Source organism: Silene latifolia, chromosome 7 (genome assembly GCF_048544455.1).
Source record: "Silene latifolia isolate original U9 population chromosome 7, ASM4854445v1, whole genome shotgun sequence".
NCBI lineage: Eukaryota > Viridiplantae > Streptophyta > Magnoliopsida > Caryophyllales > Caryophyllaceae > Silene > Silene latifolia.
Genome location: NC_133532.1, coordinates 41,731,050 through 41,755,749, shown reverse-complemented (window position 1 = coordinate 41,755,749; position 24,700 = coordinate 41,731,050). Strand labels below are relative to the sequence as shown.

Below are 24,700 nucleotides of genomic sequence, written 5' to 3'. Positions count from 1 at the left end.
TAAGTTAAGCTTGCTTGTAAACGTTGAGGATGTAAAATGAATGCAATAAAAGAAACCTTTGTGTCACATCTCTTCCCACCAAATGTCATCTATAAGTCAAGCACGGACCCAAGCATAACTACTAAGTCGACTCAACATGTTACTCACCTTCAATAACCATGATAGATATCGAAATATGCCAAAAATAAAAGCATTCAAACAATTTAAATTTCCGAATAATGCATGTAACAGTGCTACTCGATCGAGTGGGTTAGGCACTCGATCGAGCTGGCCTTAATCGATCGAGTAGCCCGAGATCAGAATACCCTCTAGCTGTCACACCTGCAGCTACTCGATCGAGTGGCCACAGGTCAAAACTACTCAAAACTCCCCTATCACAACATATATGCTCGCATAATCACTAGTCGGGATGGTAACCCAACTACAAATCCTGCAAAACAAGTCCAGAAAGAGCAAATACGGCCTTATGGCCACCAATACAAACCAAATACGATAAGTACGAAAAGAGGAAGTACCAACCAAAACAAACTAACATCCAACACAACTACAAACATGATAAAAGAAGCGGAGTATCACTCCTGCTGCTGCTGCTCATCCATGACATAATCCTCATCTCCACCACCACCCGAGGTGCCTGCTCCTGATGCACCCAAACCCACATCACCACCGGCTCCAGCATCTAGTCTCACGTACCAAGGGGTCAAGCCGCCGTAGGGGTATGACTGAGGTGTTCCCCATATGGACGCGTCCACCCCGTAAGAGTGGAAAACCCCGCTGTAATCCCCAACTCCTCTCCACCAAACCGGATGCGATCCCGAGGTCCCAATGCCCCGAGCATACGCCATCTCATGCATGTTCCGGAGCTTCAAGGTAGACGACACTCTCTCTGCCAGGTAGCTCTCACGTGTCTCCGGGGTGTCAAGGTAAGGGTAGCAAGGAAATGGGTGATGTGGTGCTGCTGCCGGCTATGGCCGTGTCACATCCATCCTCTCCCGCACTCGGCGTGGCCCTCTCCCTATCATAGGGCAATCCTCCTCAGCTCTCACATTCTCCCCCTTCCTCGGCTCAGGCATGACTCGGAGGATCTCCGGGTCGATGAAGAATGTCTGCCTCGCCGGACGCGTGTCAGTCTCCTCCTCATCAGAATCGGCAGCTACCACTGCCGCAGGTAAAGGCTCTGTCAGTGGGAGGTGCTCAGGAGCTGGTATCTTCATCCAACTCATTCCCCACACCCTCCATGCTAAACTACCATCCTCCAAAGTTCTCAACCACTTCAGGTCGAGGAAGTAATCTCTGTCCATGGTAGGGACCGGGGTGGCTAGAGGGGTGTACTCCGAGGAAGCCTCAAAAGAAGTTAGCTTTTCAGCTAAACGGGTGGTGATAGCACCAGAACTCAGAAACCTAGTGCTAGAGGAGGCCATCAAAGCAAGACTGGCACATACCATAGCGGGAGCATTGAAGGTCACTTTTTGAGTCCGCTCAGGGTTAAGGTAAGCCATCAGAAGCAACATCTCGTGGGAGTTTAACTTACTCATATAGTGCTAGAGGAGGCCATCAAAGCAAGACTGGCACATACCATAGCGGGAGCATTGAAGGTCACTTTTTGAGTCCGCTCAGGGTTAAGGTAAGCCATCAGAAGCAACATCTCGTGGGAGTTTAACTTACTCATATAAGACCTCTCGTAGAGGAGACACGACACGGCACAGAGAAAGATCCTCAAGGTGACATGTTGCACATCATTTATCAACATATTGCTAGCGGTGGGAGCTGATTTCCCGGTGATACAGGGCATAAGGCGGAAAACTCCACACTCAGACGGTATGTCACGAATGGATCCCTTGGGAGGCTTAGCCAAGCCAAGGTGAGAGGCAAAAAGGTCCATGGTCAAAACAAAACTGGTGTTCATAAGACGGAACTGCACAGTCTGCTCAGCCGGCTCGTATTTAAACGAGCTCATGAACTCAAGGGTCAGAAAAGCATATGAATGTTTCCGTAAACGGTATAGCCCGGTGAATCCCAAAGTCTCAAAGATATGACGGACATACGTCTCAACACCCAGGTCCTCTAAAAGAGTCGTGTCCACACAGCGAGTCGGTCTCATCTTACGGGACTGTAAGGCTACAAACCTATCCCGTTGTGCGTAGTCTACAATGACCACAGACGGGTACTCTGGTACAGCTGGTACCACCGGTCCACTCCCCTCCCTGACTTCGGGCTGGGTAGCCCTATCCCTCTTACTTTGTCTGGTCCCTAGGTTTAGTCTCGGCATCTGTTTCAACATACCATTTAAATACAACAACACATATGCACCAAAACATACAATGTACGCATATATAATCATGAAAGAATCATCTAAGTACACACTATCACCAACAATTCCCAAATTACAAGTAAAATTTCAAATTCTTATAGCTCAGACGGTCTCTACAGCTGTGAAACTTGTGACATAATTAACATGAATTGACTGAACCACTACACTTTTAGGACTTAAATCTTCAAAATACATTCATGTACAACTCAAATTTTTAATTATATGAGACGAAATTCAGTTTGGGGCACTTTTAAGACGGAGTTTTAAGACAAATTTTGAGTTGAAAATCACAAAAATCAACTACCCACATGATATATACAACATGTATTACTCACTTTTCTTCATTCCATATGCAATAGTTAATCAAAACTCAATTCAATTTCACCAAACCCTAAAATTTCGTCCCAATTACATTTAAATTTTAACTTGATTTTTGCATTATAAACAACAATAGTCATAATAGGGAAGCATCTAGATCACATCACAACAATTAAAAGCAAATTTTCTCACATACAAATCGACTTTTCAGATTTCTCTATCACCCTAATTGGTTTCTAATTGATTAAAAGCAATAGAAATAAGTGGAAAATTCATACCTTAATCAAATAGGAAGTAAAAGAACAAATAGAAGCAAGAAAAATCACCAATTAGATTACCACAAGAACAAGGATTTAAGAGTTTGAGAGAGATGTAGGGATTAGGGTTTGCGAGATTGTGAGGAAGAATAAGAAGAATGAATTAAGAAGGGGTTTATGAACCCGCGGAATTTCCTGTACTATAGCTTACTCGATCGAGTAAGTCGGGTACTCGATTGAGTGCCCTCTACTCGATCGAGTAGGCGCTATTCGGTCGAGTTTCCGTAGGAAATTCCTGCATCCTCGACGTCATAGCTTCCTAACTAGATCGAGTGAGGTCTACTCGGTCTAGTAGGCACTCATACTCGGTCAAGTAAGGTTGGGTACACGGTCGGAATTACAAGATTAATTGAAGATTCCTACAAAACAACATCACGTGTCGACTCTAAACCAAGTTCAGAAGTCGTCACCGGTTACCATAATCATTCACATCATACTATTACTACTCAAATGTATCGCAACGGTTTCACCAACTAAGATACATACCATATTATTCTATAACGAACTTCACACAACATAATTTACCACGCTATTAAATCATTTACGCATAAGTTTGACGCATTACTTCATGCCCACCCTTTGCCTACCACTTCACTAATGAAGCTTATAACCATATTACTCTAAGCACTCATTTAACATTAAATTTCCATGTATCATCCGAGTCTACTAGCAACGTAACTATGCCTCCACATAAACAAATTAGTTTACTCAATTTAATCTTGTCACAGACAGAAGCTTTCAGCAATTCATATACCACATTCATCCATTACAATTTTGATAATTATTATCACAAATTCACAACTTTTAACTATCATTATTATTACTATTATAAGATTTGTAAATTCTTATAGGATCTACCAGTACTAACAACTTGAAGCAAATACGACCGTCACCAAACTCTATACATTATTCCAAATCCCTACTCTTTCACACACAATTCTATTCATGCACCAACTTTCACATTTCCCATTATCATCACACACATTAGCTCCATTAGGAACTTTATCGTATACTATTCTAACATGACTATTACACACATGCTATCCTCAATAGAAACTTTACCACGAATAATTCTAGTATGACCACTATACACATTAGGCATATAAATGCCGACTCAACATTCCCATACCCAGTGACTGGCTTAAGCATAATGGGGCCATGATTTTGAAATGAGGGCGCCTACTCACCCAAAATCTGGCATCAGCTGGGGCTCCCAATATACATACACCAGGTTCATTTTATTAGACTCACTATATTCATTAGGCTCATTTGTTACAGGTTCCAAAATCGTCGCTCTGATACCACTTTGTGACACCCCCATATACCAAGGAGCCTCAACAAGACTTCCCCTAGCATATAAGGGCATCACCATCTCGGTTGCCCGAGGAAAGTAATCATCAAAGGTCAATAAAAGAACATTTAAAATTATTTTACAAGCGGTACAACCAAACTACTAAAATAAAAGATACAACTCGTCCAAGCTATATAACTACTTATTAATGTTACTCGTGAAGACTCATCCCTGACAGGACTCCAGCTACCATCAAAGACAACACTTGCTAAGCCTGACTGCTCACCATAAGGGATCACGGCAGACACAACAAAACAAACAAGACAACCCACACAAGGTCAGTAACTGAGGCAAGACACAACAATCAACTAACAACATACTAGAAACACAATCAAACACACACACCAGTCACCACCACTCCAACCAATCACCATCACCGACTGTCCACTGGACCAGTCTTGCCAGTGGGGGACCGCAGTCGTACCCACCAAATCCCCGCTCATCATACCGAGCGATAAACCCTGTCCCATTAATGTGCACATCCCCTCCCGTGGCGGGTTCCACGGAGGGCGAAACTAGGGCGTGAAGCCACTCCCGCAAGTGACTTCACTCAGCCGAGGACGCACCTCGAGTACCAAAGACAATCAATCACAAACAGCTGCAATACAACAACAACCAACAAAACAACATACACCAACCGATTACCACGTATACTCAGCCACACGGTCACAACAACAATACAACAACCGACACACTAGACCACCAACAGAAACTGAGTAGGCGAACCTACCTTTAACCAAAAGCAGCGATTCCTCGATCAACCATACGACATCAACCAAGCAAGCAATCCCTATACAAACAGTATACAAGCCTATTACTACCAATACAACCCAACAAGGAACAACCAAGACAAAGATGATGACGATGACATACCTACGCATCCTAGATCGGCGTTAAGACCGCTACCCGACCCAAGCAGCGCATCCCCAAGGCACTAACATCCTCCAAAGCTCCCATGGAAGAAGTTATGGTGAAGGGAAAGGAGAAAGGCGCCATCTAGGTCTGAAGGAAATAGGCGGAAATGATTTGCGATTTATCAAAACACGATTATAAACCCTCGCTGAAAAGACGCTACTCGACCGAGTAACCCACTTACTCGATCGAGTGGCCCCTACTCGATCGAGTACCCAAGCTACTCGATCGAGTAGCTTCTACTCTATCAAGTACAACACACTCCTAAGGTTAAACAAGACACAAGGCACCTCTTGCACGCATTCCTAAAGGTTATCACCTGCCCCACAGGTCGGTCAAGGTTGGTCAACGAGTCCCTAAAAGGACGGGTATTACAGTATTATCTTATAGAAACTCTACCTTCATCGTATGTGTATATATATCCTCTCATATTGGAATAATAAACAGTTTTGTCTCTCTCATATTCTCTCTACCTTCTTTTTATAATTATCTCTTGTCTTTATTTCACAACACGCTATCAGCACGAGACTCTAACCTATTATTATTCAGATCTGATAATCAGAAGGTTCGTATAAGATCTTATTAATTTTATTATATTATACTTAGATCAGGTACGTTGCAATACCATTGTTATGATTTCTTGATAATATGTTAAAACTTTCATAATCTTATATTTAATACTGATTTGTGATGAGATAAATACAGTATGTTAAATTTATAAACTACGACTCATATATAAATCGTACAAAGTGGAGGTTTAGCACTTAGTTTTTGTTTGGTTAAATGCAAGGATCAATTTGATAATTTGATCTGGATCTACTCGTTAAAATCATGCAAATTAATGATATTTTGGTACCACTACAAAGATAATGCAATTTATGTAATACACAAAGAAAGAAATATTTGTGTGCAGTAAATCTCGTAACCGTAGCAGGAATAAGCCAATACTTTATCATTTAATGATGAGTCCTAATATCACTTGTTCAATTGTTGTGGTATAATTGACACACATTAGTTGGTTTTCATTGAAAGTCGTTCTTCATATTTTACCAAGCATATGCGTTAGAACATTTACCTCACATATTTTTGTTTCACACAGTTTAATATTAGTGGATGAAATCGGTACTTTGTGTGAATCATGTTTGACAACTTTCTTCTTCAGTTAATGCCTTAGCGACACCTGTCGAGACTAATCTCTCTAAACCGATTGAATTTCTATACATATAGACACACACACATATAATCAAGTATTAATTTTAGCCGAATTTGATATTAGTCTTGTTAAGCTATTTCAGTGGTTAATGATAGGATATGAGTTAATTAACAAGTATGATGATGGTGGTCATAGTATATGATGATGATGTATTGTATTCCTGATATGTACTACTAATAATGAAGTGCAACTCGACATGCATGTATATTTTGCTTTCCTATGACTTGTTGTTAAACAAATGATTAAACATTCATATGAGCACTCATAATTAATTATTTTTCAAATCACGTACGGAGTATACATGAGAGAGTAACAAGTAAATGTTGTTTGTGTGTCCTAAACTCCTAATCCCATAATTTGTGATATTTTATAGCAGTTCGTGCACTGCATCTTGAGACCGCAAAGAGAAAACATGATTCAGTTAATGTTTTATGAATTATATTGATGATGCAAATACATTTTTTTTTATTATTAGGCAAGTCTTATTAACATGTTGTCTTGTTAAATATTGAGTTGTGGCAGTGGCGTCTCCAGGATTCTAATAACGGGGGTGCGAATTTCTACGAAAGTTTTTTATCATTGAAATATTATTTTATCACTACTACAAATAATAAATTAATAAAATATTTATCTTGGTCATCCATAACATTAAAACATCACAATTTATATCATCTATAGAATAACAATTAAACATATCGTAATAAAGGTTGCTTAAATGAAAATAAAATTTTTCGAGGTTCATACATGAATACATCCAAATCGCTAAAAGTACTAATTAATATAACCCAAGTATGATAGGAAGTAATAATGCCATGAATATATGAAATGGGCTTAATGCTTGCGTTTTTGGTTGATGAAATGGGCCAGCAAATCTCGCCATCTAAAAAGACCACAAAGAAATAAAATGCTAGAAGTTGGATTTGAACCTGAATGGCAGGGGAAAGAAGTTGGGACTCAAACCACTACACCAACTAAATACTACTGAACCATCTACGCTGTTCTTTTTACTTATTTTTGTAGAAACAGGGGGTGCAGGTGCATCCACTGCACCCCCTTTGGATACGCCTATGAGTTGTGGATTTATCAACTGCTCGATGTGTGCATCCTTATATATAATAAATATATCGATCATATGAATGTACATATTTTGGACATGAAGTTTCACATATACATTGAACAAGTTTTGGAAAATGACATATAATATAAATTTGGATTTGAAATTCCAAAAGATTTATTTTACAAAGATGAGAGATATGTCCATGTTATGATTTTGGCCGAAGTTCAAAGTTTGAAAGGTGTGTAATAATTTAACATCGTCTCATCAGTACAATATATTCATATTGTATAAATGCTAGTGGGCAAAAGTCCACGTCGATGAGTATATGGACCGTTGTTGATTTTAAAACGGTCTTTATGAAAGGCAAATTTATTTGCGAATTTTCTTGTTCAGCTGAAGTTGAACAATATAATGGGATATGAAATTTGATCCATTCCTGAAAGTGAATGTGACATCTCATAAGACTCTGCCGGGAACAGAGATCGAAAACATGGCATTATGATAAGCCTAATGTTGAGGCCTAAATTGAGCATAATAATGTGGCATTTGATGAGCCAAGTAAAGAAGCCTTAACTGAGCTTAATGGTGTGGCCTTATTGAGCCAAAATTTGTTCATTGAAAGAAATGACAATATCTCATAAAAGAAAAATCTCATGAAAAGTCATTTGAGACTCATATATGCTCGAAATTTGATATATTAAAGGAAAATTATTTATTGGTTGAAATTTTGACATTCACACTATGGCCTGAAGTTCATAGTGTTTGCAAATAATGAAACTAAGACCCGAAGTTCGTAGTATTTACATATACAAAATTATGACCTGAAGTTCATAATGTTTACAAATATTAAAATTGTGGCCTGAAATTCACAGTGTTTGCAATTCACATTTATCATATGGTGATTATTAAAACTAGAATAAACTCGGGGTTTATTCAATTGGCTGTCAACGGCATATAAAACTATGGCATATGAGATTTATTAAATTATTATTTTGTTGGAGAAAATTATGCCACCGGTATTGGTAAAATACGAGGACGTGATGTGTTTATTTTAAAACACTAATATTCCGTATTGAATAGGACATTTACTTTAGTCCTGAAATAAAAGTGATTATGTGACCAATATATGATATCTTGAGAATGGTTGAACAGTACAACTAATTTGAGAGTTGTTAAATATTTTATCAACCTTGAAGGGAATAATTGATTTATAAGTTGAATTGTGGTCAATTTACATGTATCATCATGCTATACAACACATTAAAGGATGTGATAAGCATGAGTATGTCATCATTTTATTTGTTGACAATTATAATTATTGGTAATATGAAAATATTCAAAGAGGAATATATTCCATTGGAATATAGATGAGTTTTGCCTACATATATGAGACACCTATTGTGTCATATGTCACATAATTTATCCGGTTGAATAAAGTATTGCTAACTACAAGTTTAGCATAAGAAATATAGTCAACTAAAATGTGGTATATGATAAGTAATTGAGACACATTTTATTCTTATGAAAGATTGCCATGGATTGTGAGCAAACTAAAAAAGTTGACATGAAATGGTTCAGATGTGACAACTAAGGCCATCCGGGTTTTTATTATACCCGTTTTGATAAACCTGAAGTTTATCTTAAAGAAAATATAAGTGCTGACACTCTCTCGTGTAAATTTATTAAAGACAGGACATTACACGGAGATTAGGTATATTTGATATTGGAGATGTAACAACTACTCAGAGTGTAATAAAGAACTTAAATGTTCATGTATGGATTGACACTATATTAAGTGGCTTGTAGCCAGATATTAATTTTTCTGAGTTGTTATTGTGTGAAAATCACAGCTTGATTGTTATATGAAATCGTTAGTCTCCAAATTGGGCATTGTGATTCAGCACATTTAAAATCCAACTGCATTATATGTTACTCCCCAAAAAGATTTTGTTATTGTATAAAAATGCCCATATAAATTCTTATCGGTGATATGAGAAATTAAGGTCTAAGGTGATTATGGTTTTTGCCACCTTAGGAGGAGAATGATAAGGAAAAGCTGGTAAAAACAAACAAGTATATTTCCCCAACTAAACCTGAAGTTCAGTGGTTTGTTTCAATATGAAATACATCAAGTAGTGGTTCATGGAATTAGAAATGATGGTATTCATTTGGTTATGAAGATGTATTATGATACTACTTTTATCACCTTATCAAAATGTAATATGTTACATTAAAATCTATGATTTAATTATAGACAGTTTAGCCCTATATGTGGTATAGCGAGCTATACATTAGTCATAGAAAATATATGTAATGAAAAATTAGATTCTTGCCAAATTGAACAATAAAACACACGTGAAATATCGTGTGAGAGTCATATCGGTTCACATATTTCAAGTAATAAGTAAATGGCAAGTTTGGGCAGTTGGTACTCCTATATATGGAGTAAAGAAATTTGGATGTCCCGGAAGTGACATAAATATCTGAATGATAATAGATGGCCTATATATTAAAGGAATGGTACCAAATATATTCAGATATCACTGATTCAGTACTGACAATATCGCAAGATGTTGAAATTATATCGATATATTTAAGGAACCGATATGCATTTGCGCGCTGAGTTTAATGGACTAAAAAATGGGGATCTTATATTTAAGTCTGGCGGCCACGGAGGAGGTCACCGAGGAGGAGATTGTTGAGGAGTAGGCCCCGAGGCGGGCCAATGTCGGACGAGGCGGTCATTAGCTGAGGGGAGCACCCGAGTGAGCAAAGAGATGGGATAGCCGACATCTAATCTGGGCAGCGGAGAGTCAACTGGCCTACAGGACGGTGAAGAGTTTCGTAAATCGAAGTCACCATTCTTTCATTTACCTTCTTTTACCCTTCTTTCGCTATTCCTTTTCTCTTTCATTCGAGCTATAGATATCTCTTACTTTGAATCAAAATAGGAGGCCGGGAACATCATGTCCTTTTCGGGCTATACTACGATGATGGAGGCTTACGGGAGGCTGTCTGTAACACCCCCATACTCCAAGTGCCTTACCAGGACCACTCAGGTATGAAGACATTACCATCTCGGTTACCCGAGGCAATGATAATCAAACAATAATGAAGAAACAACGTTTATTATAAATAATTAGCGAATAGTTACAATCCTCAAAACCAAACCAAAAGTACGATACATGTTCTCAAACTGACTGTTCTAACTGAAATGTAAATAACTAATGAGCTACAGCGGAAGACTCCTATCATCATGTCGTGGCATCCCAGCTATCCCAGTACTCATCTCAATACCTGCTCAATATCTGCTCACCATCCCCGAATGGATCACCGCAGGTTTACAAAACAACACCGGGGTCAGTACTAATCACACAATCAATATGAATGACAACGATAAGATAAGCAGAACACTTAAGCTGTCACATACACACAACCAATTCCAATCATCTCAATCTTGACCGTCCACTAGACCCATTACGCCCGAGTGGGGGACCGCAGCCGTACCCACCAAATCCCCGCTCCACATAGTGAGCGATAACCCTGTTCATTAATGTGCACATCCCTTCCGTGGCGGGTTCCACGAAGGCGAAACTAGGGCGTGAAGCCACTCCCGCAAGTGACCCCCCACTCCCGAGGCCACGCCTCGCGAACCATCAACAATGATCACAACCACAATCACAATACAATTATTATATCAAACAACCAAATACAATACATCAACCAATATCCCATTATGGGACTAATATCGAGTAGAAATCCTACCGATATGCACACAATCGACGGTCTCTCTCATCGAATCAAAAAGCCTCTTCTATGAACCCTCCTCCTATCATACAACACATAGAGGCTACCAAATCACATACTACACATAAAACCCCCAATCTCTAAATTAGGGTTTAACCAAAACAAAGGAAAGACAATAAAAAGGGTATATAGATCTTACCCTTGACGCAAGGAACTCAATGGTATAATCAACGACAAGAACTGACCGTCTGAACTCCGGGAATTGCTAAGAATGCGATTAAGAAGATGAACTTGCTTGCTTTCTCTCTTAAACAGGAATTTAGGTTTTGTAAAAGTGATTTAGAACAATGACGACGAAGCTTAAATACCTTAATCGCATAATTAACAAAACCCGAGAAAACTTCCCGTAAAACCGGCTACTCGATCGAGTACCCAAGGATACTCGATCGAGTACCCCCCTACTCGATCGAGTGCCCCAGCTACTCGATCGAGTACCCAATAGGTCAGAAACTATTTTATTTCGCAACTTACCCTTACTCGACAGAGTAAGGCCTACTCGATAGAGTACCCCAAGACTTATAAATACGGAGTATTACACTGTCAGCGGAGGAGCAGACCATCATCGAGTTGGGAGCTTTTGGAGCCTTGGTACGAGCATGGAGGGACATCAAGGGAAGGAAGATTCGGGCTAACCTTTGCCTGATTCGAGCTTTCCTTGATCGGTTCTGGGACACGACCTCGATCTTTCACATGCCTTTTGGTAAGGTTGGGGTCACGTTGGAGGATTACGGCATGATCTCTGGCTTGCCGTGTGGAACTGAGGCTGTGGTGTGGTCGGAGACAGCCATGAGAGTGGACTCGGCTGAGGCTAGGAGTTTGATCGGTTGGAACCTGGCGGCGAAAGCTGCTGCGGTTCCCGGGTTGGTGCCGAGTTCCTACGTCAGTGATTACTTTGCTGGCAAGGTCCCGACGGTGGTGACGATCGATGAGAGGGAGACGACCCCTCCTCCTTGTACTGCGGAGCAGAGAGCTCGTATGTGGCTCTGGTTGTTCTTCTCTTCATTCTACCTTGGAGACAAGAGAGAGAGGCTGTCGACGAAGCTTCTTCCATTCCTTTCTGACTTGAGTGGCCTAGGTCGTTGGGACTGGGTCACTCCCGGCTTTGCGGTCCTCACTCGCTACATGAGGGCCATGGTTCATCTTGAGTTGGTGGAGAAGGGGACTTCTCCTGCCACTGTTGGTCCTGGACTGCTGCTGGAGGTATGAACCTTCATTTCGTATCATGAAAGATCATTTCCTTTCCTTATTGAATCACAAAAGATCGTTATTGATTACCTTGTTTTACAAGCGTGGGTGTACTCCTACTTTTCGAGCTTCGCGCCCAACAGGACAGAGCCAGGGAAGAGAGCCTCTCCCGTTGTGAGGGATTGGGTGATGTGTCACAAGAAGAGTCAGCATTCTTCTCACGACGTCTGTCGACGGGACGTGAACGCCCTGCAGCTGAGTGGCGTGAGTATCACTTTCCTTTATTTGCTTTCTCATCGCTTTATTTTAGAACTGATCATAAGAATGACCTCTTGTCTGCTTATCTTAGTGGGTGCCCAGGCCTTGGGAGGACTACACTGGCGTCCCTCCTTTGTGGCTGAGGTCCTTCGACCTAGGAGCTCGAGCCGGTTGCTGCTGGGGACGTCGATGGGTCTCGTGTGGTACTTAGGCGAGCGTTTGACTCGCCAGTGCTCTCGAGATGTCTTCACGGTCCCCATCGATCCTCCTCGGACGATGTTTAGGGAGCCTTCCGATGCTGAGAGGGAGTCTGATCTGGCAGACGTCGGCGGAGACGCTCTCCTTCTTCCTGACGAGGACTACTCCGCATTCCTCTACCGGAGGTTGGCGTACTAGGCGGTTGTGGTGAGTGCTTTACTTTTCTTTCGATTGGCTTGAAAACAAGATGAATGATCATCGATTAATGGAAACAATTTGAATTTTTGCAGGAGGTTGAGGCGGAGGGGTTTGAGCCCCCAGCGTACCCCGAGACCCTCGAGTATACTGATGCGGCGGGGATGACGCCGATCTCCGAGCTTCACGACTTTGGCGAGGCGGTGACAGATGCTGGCCAGGACGAGTGGCAGCATCTGATCCGGAGGGTAAGTTCCCCAACTTAATTAGCTTTTGTATAAGAATACATTTGTTTAGCTCTTGTCCAATCACTGAGAATCCTTGTTTATTGAAATGCAGCTAGTGCCATCTCGGTTCGTGGCTTTGTGGAGGGTAGCCAACCGGTTACGGGCTACTGCCGTCGAGGAACTTGCTGGCAGTCGAGGACGTCAGGTATGAACCTCCCGTTTACTTCATTTTTGAATTTTCTAACTTTCTTTATGTTTGAAATGATTGACACGAGCCAATTCTTGTCATTTGCAGAGGGAGCGCAACTTGGAGCGAGAGCTAGCGCAGTCCCGGGAGGAGACAGCTCGCCCGCTGAGGGAGTTGGAGGTCCGCGACGCCGAGATCGCTGCTCTCGAGGCGAGAGTTACTGAGCTAGGTGGCGACCAACAGTAGTTTGTTTGTTTTGTTGTTTTTGTTGTTGGCTGTACCGCACACACTTTTGTACATTTTAGGACTTTCATTTAGGAGTTTTGAACTTTGTTTCGGGCACGAGCCCCCAGTTTGGTGTACATATTTCCTTTTGGTTGTATATATAGCGGCCTGAGTGCCTTTGCTGCTGGGTTGCCTTGTTTGTAGCTGCAGGTTAGTTTTGAACAGGTTTGGTAGATGACGGTTTATGCCGTCATGCTGCCGAAATTTACATAGAAATTCACATAAAACACATATTTGTACATATGGCCTAGATTAGCGCAAGACAAAGACTCGAAGAAAATGCAAAAAAATTGCCAAAAATGACCGGACGGCAGGGAGGGTAACCCTCTAAAAAAATGAAAATAGAAACGTATAAGTTTGAAATGTAATATGAAACGGGAGTGAAATGATTCCCCCAAAAGAAAAAATAAAAAGAAATGGGTAAGTTTGAAAATAAATAATTAAGTTGGTGAAATGATTCCCAAAAAAAAAAAAAAAATGGGTAAGTGTGCTTGTATGACGAAAATGCCAATTTTGCCTCGAAAAGCGTGCCCGTAAGATTAGGAAACTCGAAATATGGTAGTTCAACGGAATTACCAAAAATAATAACCCATATGAATAGGAAATTATGCTTAAGGAATTAGGAAAGATCCAACGCGGAAAATCACAAAAAAAAGCTCTGAGGAGGAGGCGCAGCACGTGCTGCGCCCTTTCCCCAGTGTGTCCGTCCTGACAGATTTTAGGAAACAGCTTTTAGTATAAATATAGACGTCGATGGAGGTTTTATTCACATAATTCTTCCGTCTATTACACAAAACTCTCTAATTAATCATACAACATAAATACTTTAGAAATCCGTCTCAAAGAATGGACAAACGAATTCTCAAATGTGGAGAAACACGATATGGGTGCCTACAACTTTGGATCGATTTTGAGCTTGAAACTAGTTAAGGTGGTCAAACCGTTCTTGGATGCTTGTCTTGAGTATTGGGACCCGAATTTCCACGTGTTTGCCTTCCCCGGAGGCGATATCTGTCCGTTTCCTGAAGAAACTGCTGCAATTGGCGGTTGGGACCCAGAACATATGCCTGCTATACCCTCTACTTCTCAAGGGTATAAAAACAAATTTAGGGATTTGCTTGGATTGACAAAGAGCTGAGGTTGACCGTCTTGTGACCTCAAAGGGAGTCCGAATGCTTGATTTCATCGATCGGTTCATAAATAGGGCAGACCCTTCCATCTCCCATGTTGCGAGACGTAGGGCATTTGGGTTTTGCCTATTGAATGGTTGTGTCCTCCAAGGGCATATTGATGAGGATATGAGAGGTGATTCTCGCTATTTGAGCTTAGTTGAGCAAATGGAGCTGCGCAGGAGCCTAACTTGCATGTGTTTAGGAGAGATCCTACTGGGGTTGGATAACAGGAAAGACAACCGCGGCCTTCCTTATTTAGGAAGTCCCATCATTTTGTAGGTAAAAGAATACAGTCTTTTTTTCTTTCTTTTTTTTCATTTTTTTTTTCATTTTTTTTCATTTTTTTCATTTTATTTTTGGATACTAATGCCTACTTTGGTAGGTTTGGCTTATGGAGCGTCTGCGGCTGATCGAGCCCCCAGTTAATGTTCCTGCTTATCATGCTCGCTCAATTGCAATTAGGACCAGGCTTTACATGGTGGACTTCACTCGGGTTTGCAACTATTGGGAGAACAAGTTGAAGAACGAGGATGGTCCCCTGAATAGATAGATTGTACCATGGTGGCATCTCAAGTCTGTTACTGGAGTATCGTCTTTGGATCCTACTCGATCAGTGCGCATTCCTGACTTGGAGTTTATGATATGCATCTTCCCCGAGAGGCTGATGAGGCAGGTTGGCTTGAAACAGATGATTCTGAAGCTTGATACTTTTCCTCAGACTGCCATGGCGCTTACTACTGAGAGTCGAAGAGAGTGGGCCATCAAATGGGCTCAGAGAAATATGTGGTTCCTAAACTCTTCTGTTAGCGCATTATGGGTATCAGATTCCTACTTGCAATGGAGGAAGGCTACTACTCTTGAGGAGCGCGAGAGGCTAAGGAAGCGCGAGCCTGTTGATTACAAGGTTCTGTAAGGTTTATTTACCTATTATTAGACTCCTCTAATAGTGAACTTATTTACATCTTAATTATTTGTTCTTTAGATCTAGTGCATGCATAACAAAATAAGAGATTTATATGAAAACAATGTCCCTTACATTGGTAATTTTTGTTTTGTGGGCACAAGTAAGGTCTCCTACCTTCACTTGTTCTTGAGCTATGATGAGTATTAGGATGATCCTCCAAGGACTCCAAGTATAGAAGCCACTCCTCTTGATTGCACCCAAGATTATCCCTTATCTCTACTAAATAATATGTGCTAGATATTTGTTTAGTAGTCTACCTTAAAATTGATTACTAATACACATATATTACACTAATAATATTAGTAATCTTTATGAACAATTTAGATTGAATCTTCTCATATTATTAGAGGAAGATTAAAGAATAGAGAGATATAAGGCTTTTTCATGTGTGTTGTGTGAATGAATAATAAGAGAACAAAAATTCTCTTCATATGAAGGAGGGAGGATGGTTGGAGTAGTCCAAATAGGGCATCTTAATTATCTCTTTTTGTCTTCACAAGAATTAGATGTGTAAGATGTGTAAGAGTAGGTGTAAGACTAGTTGTAGGTAGGTATCATCATGCCATTTTATCAAATAAAATAAAACAACCAAAACCCACTAATACTCCCTCCATTTCGGTCCATCCTCCATAAAATGGACTACCATTTTATTTTGTCAATTTCTCATTTGTCACACAATATGTCACATGTAGTATGTTATATGTTATTAATTAATTTAATGCATATTTATCACATAAATATCATTTTATAAATTAATCAAATTACATACAACAAATTGACTAGTGATACTTGATCACACAAATAAAATGGGTCATATAATTATAATTCACAACATCTTGTAATTATAATTAATCATTTATTCTTATCTCTATTGTTTCTCAAACAATAAACAATTTTAGTAATAAAGTATTTCAATTACTAAAATAAATCTTATTTAATCTCATTATAATAAGATATAATATTGTCTCTCACAAATGAATTGTTCAATTTTAAGGAATTAATTAACTTCTATCGTCATACAATTAATCAACTTTACTGATAAGAGCATCATCCTTTAGGTGTGACCTTAAGGGATCAACTGAACACCGCCGTCCTACGACAGTAACTTCAAACTCTAGCAAGCCAATCGTTATCGATTAATGTTGATCAGTTGACTATATATTTGAATCATTCCTTACGTATTCTTTATATGAGATTTAATTATGATATTAAATCATGTGATCGCACTATTGTTGAGGACACATTTTCCAACAATCTCCCACTTGTCTGAGACAAGTGTGCGTAACCAATTCTCTTGTCCTATTACAATCTCCCACTCAATGCAAGGTGTCTTGCAGGTCGTACTTGCACTTGATCATATCTTGAGTGGTTTCCCCGATCTGGAGAGTAACTGTCTGACCGGAATTATCTACCATAAATACCTTCCGAGCGTGGCCACGCATTTCCAGTTAACTACTCCTCGAGTGGCCTTGAGATTTTAAACAACCCTGACAAGGGGTGGACAATTCCTATCGCACTATTCCCTTCGTCTAGCCACAGTTCATCATAACCCAAAATATACCCAGTTTGACTTCATTTACGACAGCCGTAGAGAATAAATCAAAGCTAATCAGAAATTTGTGCCAACTTGGGCAAATAGTCTCTAGTCAAAATAATTGACTCACAAGAATACTATAGTAGCTCTTGCCATGACCGGGCTTCATGAATTACCAGAACTCTATAAGCGGTCACTGCCCGACAGAGTGTCCCATACAGTCTGCATATGTGATCGACTAGTCATCCCATATGACTCTATGGCACTTGAACTTGCCATCAATCGCATCACACTCTAGTCACTTCGAGACGTCACCTCATATAAGTAACTAGGGGCGAATACCATGTCAATCCAGTTCACTTTAATGGGGTTCAATTTGTCTCTACAACCTATTTGGATACGACAAGGTAACGGGTGAGTTTAATAAAACTCTAACGATAAATGCGATTATCACATATGAATAGTCAATACACTATTACTACTTCATATCTTATAATCTTTAGTGTACCATTAACACTAGTAAAAATGCAATAAAAGGTTGGCAAGTGGATATACCCTATATCCATATATTCCAACTTTATTGATTGTTATTTCCTTCCATTCAATGTCATCTCTAATGACATGAATTTATCTAAGTATATGTCTAGACTTCTTACTAGAATTGGGCTCTTTAACTTGAAAGATGCTCCCACTGTATCGCATAACTTGTGATAAAGTCATTTGTAAAGGGATTCACCCTTAATCCCTACGTTGACCATTTTATCACAATTTACTTAGATTCCTTTTTTAGAATTTGCAATGCGCGAAACTAAAACACTTTTCTAGTATCTTACTCCTGAGTCAATAAGATATCCTAGGATTTCAACAAATCCCTTTCGGTTTGGAAACTAAAGTTTGTGCAACCCTTCAACACCTAACTTATTTTATCATCCAAACGTATGAACGAATCCTTAATTCTTCTTAAGAATCTCAAGGATGTTCTTTAAGGCTTTCATAAGCCATATCATGGGAATTATCTTGTTATTGACTTATCATGCTCTAGGCATATGATACATCATGGCATGTGCGTCTGTTGGCATACATGATCATTCCAATGGCGGAAACATTAGAAATTGATTTCATGTAATCAACAACTTAATAGGTTCAGTGAACGACTATGACTCCATCATAGTAATTCCACTTTCATCAACATGAACAGCCTATTCAACCTTGTTGATGTACAACAGATACGAAAGATCTTATCCTCATAAGATTCTCAACTTTATGTCTATATTCTCTCTCATAGATTCAAAAATCTAGAATACTTTGCACCCTTTTTCTAGTCTCCCAATCAATCTTTCACAGAAGAAAGCATTGGTACATTATTCTTAATAAGTAATATGTTATCAACATATAAGACATGAAGAAATAACTTCATATATAATCATGATTCTTCAATCATGTGAATGAAACTATTCACTATTATCACATGAACGAAAAGTATAATCCTTTAATGCTTGCTTATGACCATTCTAGGATCACTTAAGAAAGCAACGCATAATATGTTAGGATTCTTAGATCTTCATCTAAGGTTTTGTGTTCCAAACACTCCCTTCTCTAAATTCACATTTTAGAAAAGCGTATTTTTAATATCATTTGCCATTCTTCATTAAAATGAAATGCGGCAATTCCTAACATAATTAATCTTGATCCACATCTTCATTTCAATCTATGCATTTAGGTACTCTAAAGCTCTATTTACCTTTAAGGAGACCCTCGCCTTAAAGTAAATCTACTCTTGAGTAACAAGTTTCGGATTGTAATGCTATGGCTTGTATGTAACAAGGTCGATTTGGAATAAGGTCATAATACCATTACTTTCGCAAAGCAATATATTAACAACAAGACATGTGTGCTAAACTCCCACTGAGCTACACTCCCACTCTATCTTTATAGATTATAGTTTCATTACTTTCGCAATGTAACACTTCAACTATAAGACATGTTTGTAACGATCCAATCTACTCCAACTCTATCTCTCAGAAATACATCTATTTTATTGAGAGATAGCTTTGTGAGTTACAAACATATATATGGTGGAGTATTAGGAGTTTATCTAGACTATGCATTAGCTTTCGAAAGGCCATCCCTATCATGGCAGCTTGATTCATGTGATATGCGAGTCTTATCCATGTCATTTGTTGAATAGACTCTCTATTTTAGGTATCTCCTGGTTGACCATCCGTTTTGAATTACTTGTACGTTTTGGATTGCAAATTCCCAAAATTGAGTTCAATAACTCCAACTGACTCATATTAGTTTGATCTTATGGGTAGTGACACTTGGTCATAATCCATATTTTAATAAATCAAATTTATTACTAAGATCTTTGCCACTACGATCGGATCGTAATGATTTAGTACTTTATTCAATCAGTTCTCTACGTCATTTAGAAATTTCTCAAATGCTTCACTTTATATTTGATTAAGTAAATATACCCATATCTACTTAAATCATTGGTAAAAGTGATGAAGTAGTCATAATTTCCCCTTGTGGTGATGCTCATTACATACATCGGCATGTATTAGTCCCAACAAATCACTTGCTCGTGTCCCTTTACCACTAAAGGGAGTACAAATCATATTGCAAAGGAGACAAGATTCGCATATTCCATATGATTGAAAATCAAATGTTTCATTAAATCTAGTCAACACTAGCCTTTAATACGTTTCTCATTTATGTGACCTAATCGAAAAAGCCAAATGTACAAATCATTTGGATTAATAGTTTGAGTCTTTTGGATCGTATTATGAAGATATCTTTGCTCGAGTTGGAAGTGTCTAAAACTTGTATATCATAAAGATAAGTGATATGGCTCACAGCCATGTCTGTTTTCAACAAAATACAAATCCTTTCATGTCTAACATAGAAATGGAAATAATGTTTTAGACAAAATGGGTACATAATCACCATTATGTTGATTACAACTCAAAGTTATTAGCTAAAACAAGTATACAAGTCCCTCTTGAAATGACGGCTACCCTAGCTCCATTTCCTTGTCAGAGATGTACATCACTCTTATTTAGCTTTTCCATATTTCCAAGTCCCACTTGGAGTAATAAGTCCAACTTTTATATCTCCCAAATACTTGGGGCAATTTTGCTTCCAATGGCCCATGACATTACAATAATGAAATTCCTCATATGATTGGGCACCCTTCTTGGTCTTGGTTTTGGTAGTCCCACTATCCATTTCCAATTCATTATCAGGTTTGGGTTTCTCACCCATCTTTGCCTTTCCTTTAACAGTGCCAATACTCCTTTCATTTGCAAGGACACTCTTGCTAGAACTGCCACTCAATTTAATATTTCTCCTTGTTTCTTCAAACAAGGATGCCCTTGGTTTACTAAGATTTTCTTCACAAGATTTTCTTACCAAAGTGGTTGATGCGTGTCTTTTATATGATGTTTTACATCCTATTTTCCACGCATTTCAGAGCTCATTCATGTAGTTTAAGCTACCATTTTCCCTATTTCCGTCTACTTTCGTATTTTTGTACATTATTGCAGAAATGTGAAGAATCCAGCGGAAATTGAGCTAAATCCGTCCCGGAGTATCCTGCATTGCATTTGACGTGAAGAATTCACTTAAGGAACGAGCTTGGTGCGCAATTAAAGGCCCAAAAGACAAATCCACGAGATTATAGAAGTCAAGTAGCAGCTAAAGCAGTCGATCGACCACTACCTTCAGTCGATCGACCAACCATCGGGTTCCAGAAGCCACTGTGCACTGCTACTCAGTCGATCGACCATTACCCTTAGTCGATCGACCAAGACGCTATTCCAGACGAGAATTAAAAGATCGAGATTTATCAAGCCCATGAGTTATTAGGTTTAGGAATTATGTTACGTATACTTTCTATATAACGTAACCTAGTTCCCACAGAAACGATCATCAAGTTTTACATTAAGTTTTACACACAATTCTTTAGAAATAATTAGGGTTTGAGATTACTTTCGGTATTGAATACAATTCGCTTTGTCATTCGGCTTTGTTCTTTTCCTTCGCAATTCACACGGTACTCTCTGGTCTTATTCTGTTATTTTACTTTCGTTCGTAGTTGTCGAATTGCTAGATCAGTTCCCAAGCCAAATTGCCATCTTTTGTTAATTGTTTATTTTATCGTTTTAAGCATGAATTCCGTAGTTTTAATCCTAAATATTATTGTTGCCTTTAATTTCAGTATGAGTAGCTAATTTACTCGTGCTAGGATGTAGGGGAATCATAGTGTATGCGGCAATATAATGAACACGGCCTGATTCGCATGTCAGTCGATCGACTGCCATACCTGGTCGATCGACTGACCGCGTGAGGTTTACCTTCGTTTTAATTGATTTAAATGTTGTATTTGACGAATCGAGTGCACACGACTAGTTGAATGCTTAATATATGACTGACCCATTAGATCGAGAGATAGGGACAGTTGTTAGATCACCAATTAAAATGACTAAACTATGCTTAGATCGAAAGATAGGTAAAGTTTAGACCATTAGTCACTTTTCAGGACGAAAGTTAGTATTAGTGATATTAGGGACCTATAGCAAGGTCGGAAGATGCTATTTGTTAAGAGTGGACCGAGAGGACCTCTTTATTTCCCGCCTCATGTGTTTGATTCAGACCTGTTTAGTATGCTGCCGCCGAAACTAATGTGAACCGACCATCCTAGTACCTCTTTTTATATTTGATTTCATATATCTCATTAGTTTACATTTCTTTTATTGCTATTAGCTATAGACCAAATCCAATCAAACCCCCACCTTATTGTTACCTTAGACCGAATTTAAACAACTAGAAATTACGTCTGCCTCTCTGTGGTTCGACCCGACTGCCGCTAGCTATAGTTGTAGTTGGAGATTATAAATTTATTTTTGACACCTCACGACGGGTATCAAATTTTGGCGCCGTTGTTCTTGGGAGGCAATTGTTCTAATTTTTAGTTGTTTCTATTTAGTCTTTCTGAGTTTAAGGGACATCCGTTCCTTAAACTTTTCTTATATTCTTTTTGTAGTTTCCTCTTATGCGCAGGTCACAGGGTGGTGAACTATTACCGTTTGATCCTGAGATTGAGAAATCCTTGCGTGAGTTGAGACGATCACAAAGGGTATTACCGACAGAGGAAGAGCTGAGTACTCTGTCAAGCTTTTACTAGAACGAGCTGTTCGAGGAAGATCCACCTACATCTCCTGCTTCTATTTCTTCAGCTGAGACAGTCACTTCTCCAGAAATTCCAGTCATGGCTGAAGAAGCAACTATAGCAAGTCATTCAGAGCCGACAGCTGCGAATCTCTACAAAGGATTCGAACTACCTGGGGATGCGAGAAAATTCGAACCGAAGCCTTCCTATATCAACTTGGTTGAGAGAAACCAGTTCGGGGGAGCTGCAAACGAAGATGCAGCAAAGCATTTGGAGATTTTTATCGATTATTGCTGCTCTATACCCCCGCCGGCCGGTGTGACCTAACCAGATAAAGGAGACTTTGTTTATATTCTCACTCCGCGATGCTGCAATGGAGTGGTACAGAGATCTGGATCGAGATGCTCATGGGATCACCGACTGAAATTCTTTGGCCTTGGCATTCTACAAGAATTACTTTTCTGCATCGAAGACGAATGCCATTAGAGCTCAGATCACGAGCTTTAAACAAGGACCTGATGAGAAATTTCATGAAGCATGGGTCCGGTTCAAGAAGCTGGTGCGAACCATACCGCACCATGGGTTCGAAAAATGGAGTCTCTGCAATCAGTTCTATAATGGGCTGTATGACGATCAAGGGGCTATTTTGGATCTTTGCAGCCAATGGCCGATTTGCTGAGAACATGGGAGAGACAAAGGGGTGGAAGATCATTGATGATTTGGCCACTCATAAGGCTGAATATGGGAATTCGAGAGGAAACTAGAGGAGAGCTGCCGAATCTTCTTCTGTAGCTGCACTAGAAGCTCTCACTGCAAGGTTTGACAAATATGAGTTGGGAGGAGCTTCAAAAGGAGGGATGTACCATGTTAATGCTGTTTCAGACGGTCATTTCGTCTGCAGAAGGTGTGGAGCTAAGAGACACGTGTCAGAGAACTGTCCTAGTCCCTTCGAATCTTGTGCTGCCTTTCAACATTATAGGCAGACAAACACCTACTATGAGCCTAATGTTCATCCCAACCTGAGGTGGAGTAGTCAGAATGTCCTGAATCCGACTCAACCACCACAGCAGCAGCAGCAACAGCCCTATGTGCCCCCACATAAACAACCATACCAAAAACCTCCGTATGTTCCTCAACAGCAGCAACAATCCCAAAATTCTGATTTTACCGAGTTGAAGAACTTGTTGCTGAAGGAATCCCAAGCTAGAGAGGCCGGGATGAAGCCACTAGAGAGCCAAATTGCTCAATTGGCCAGCAAGAGTACCACTCGAGCTCCAGGACACTTACCGACTCAAACGAACCAGAAAGAGACCTTAAATGCCATTACTTTGAGGAGCGGGACCGCACTAGAGGGGCCTGCTATGATTGAGGATGCCCCTGCAAAAGATAAGGCGGAACCAAGTCGAACCAAAGCTGTAACGAAAGATAGCAAGAAAAAGGCGTCTACCAGGTATATCAGTCGATCGACTGATATACCCGGTCGATCGACTAAAGCACGGGTTACAGGAGCTTCTGGAACTGTTCACCTCAGTCGATCGACTGAGGAAGGTGGTCGATCGACTGAGGCCGCTGCTGATATTGAGGAATTTCGTCCTCCAATGCCCGACAACCTGAGAGATCACTTGTTTCGGGGTACGACAGTCCCAAAAATATTGGGGCAAGACCCGAGTACTGATGGGTCAGTCCCGGTTCCGAAGTACGACCCAATGTCGATCAATGGCTCACATTTGAGACGGTCTGAAGAGGTTTCAAGCTTCAACAAAGAGAAGGTGGTGGACTTCCAGCCTAAGTCCATGGATGCCGGCATGCGTGATTTAGAGGAGAGGGCCAAGTTACTTCTTACAGCCCCATACCCGGAGAGACTAGTGCCGACGAAGGAACAGGTATCTTTCAATAAATTTGAAAAAGTTATTCGTAGCTTGAATGTACAAGTGCCTTTCCTTGAGTTAGTCAATCAAGTGCCTGCTTACACTAAATTCATGAAACAACTCTTGAGTAAGAAAAAGTCACTTGAAACTGTGCATACTGTTGAATTA

The 24,700-nt window shown here is 39.9% G+C and overlaps 1 non-coding gene across 1 annotated transcript; it reads right to left on the bottom strand.

The window, feature by feature from the left end:
* Window positions 1-23,142: 23,142 nt before the first annotated feature.
* LOC141593353 (small nucleolar RNA R71) lies at window positions 23,143-23,249 on the bottom strand. Its single transcript, XR_012521442.1, has one exon. It is a non-coding gene; the product is annotated as a small nucleolar RNA R71 (small nucleolar RNA).
* Window positions 23,250-24,700: the final 1,451 nt, after the last annotated feature.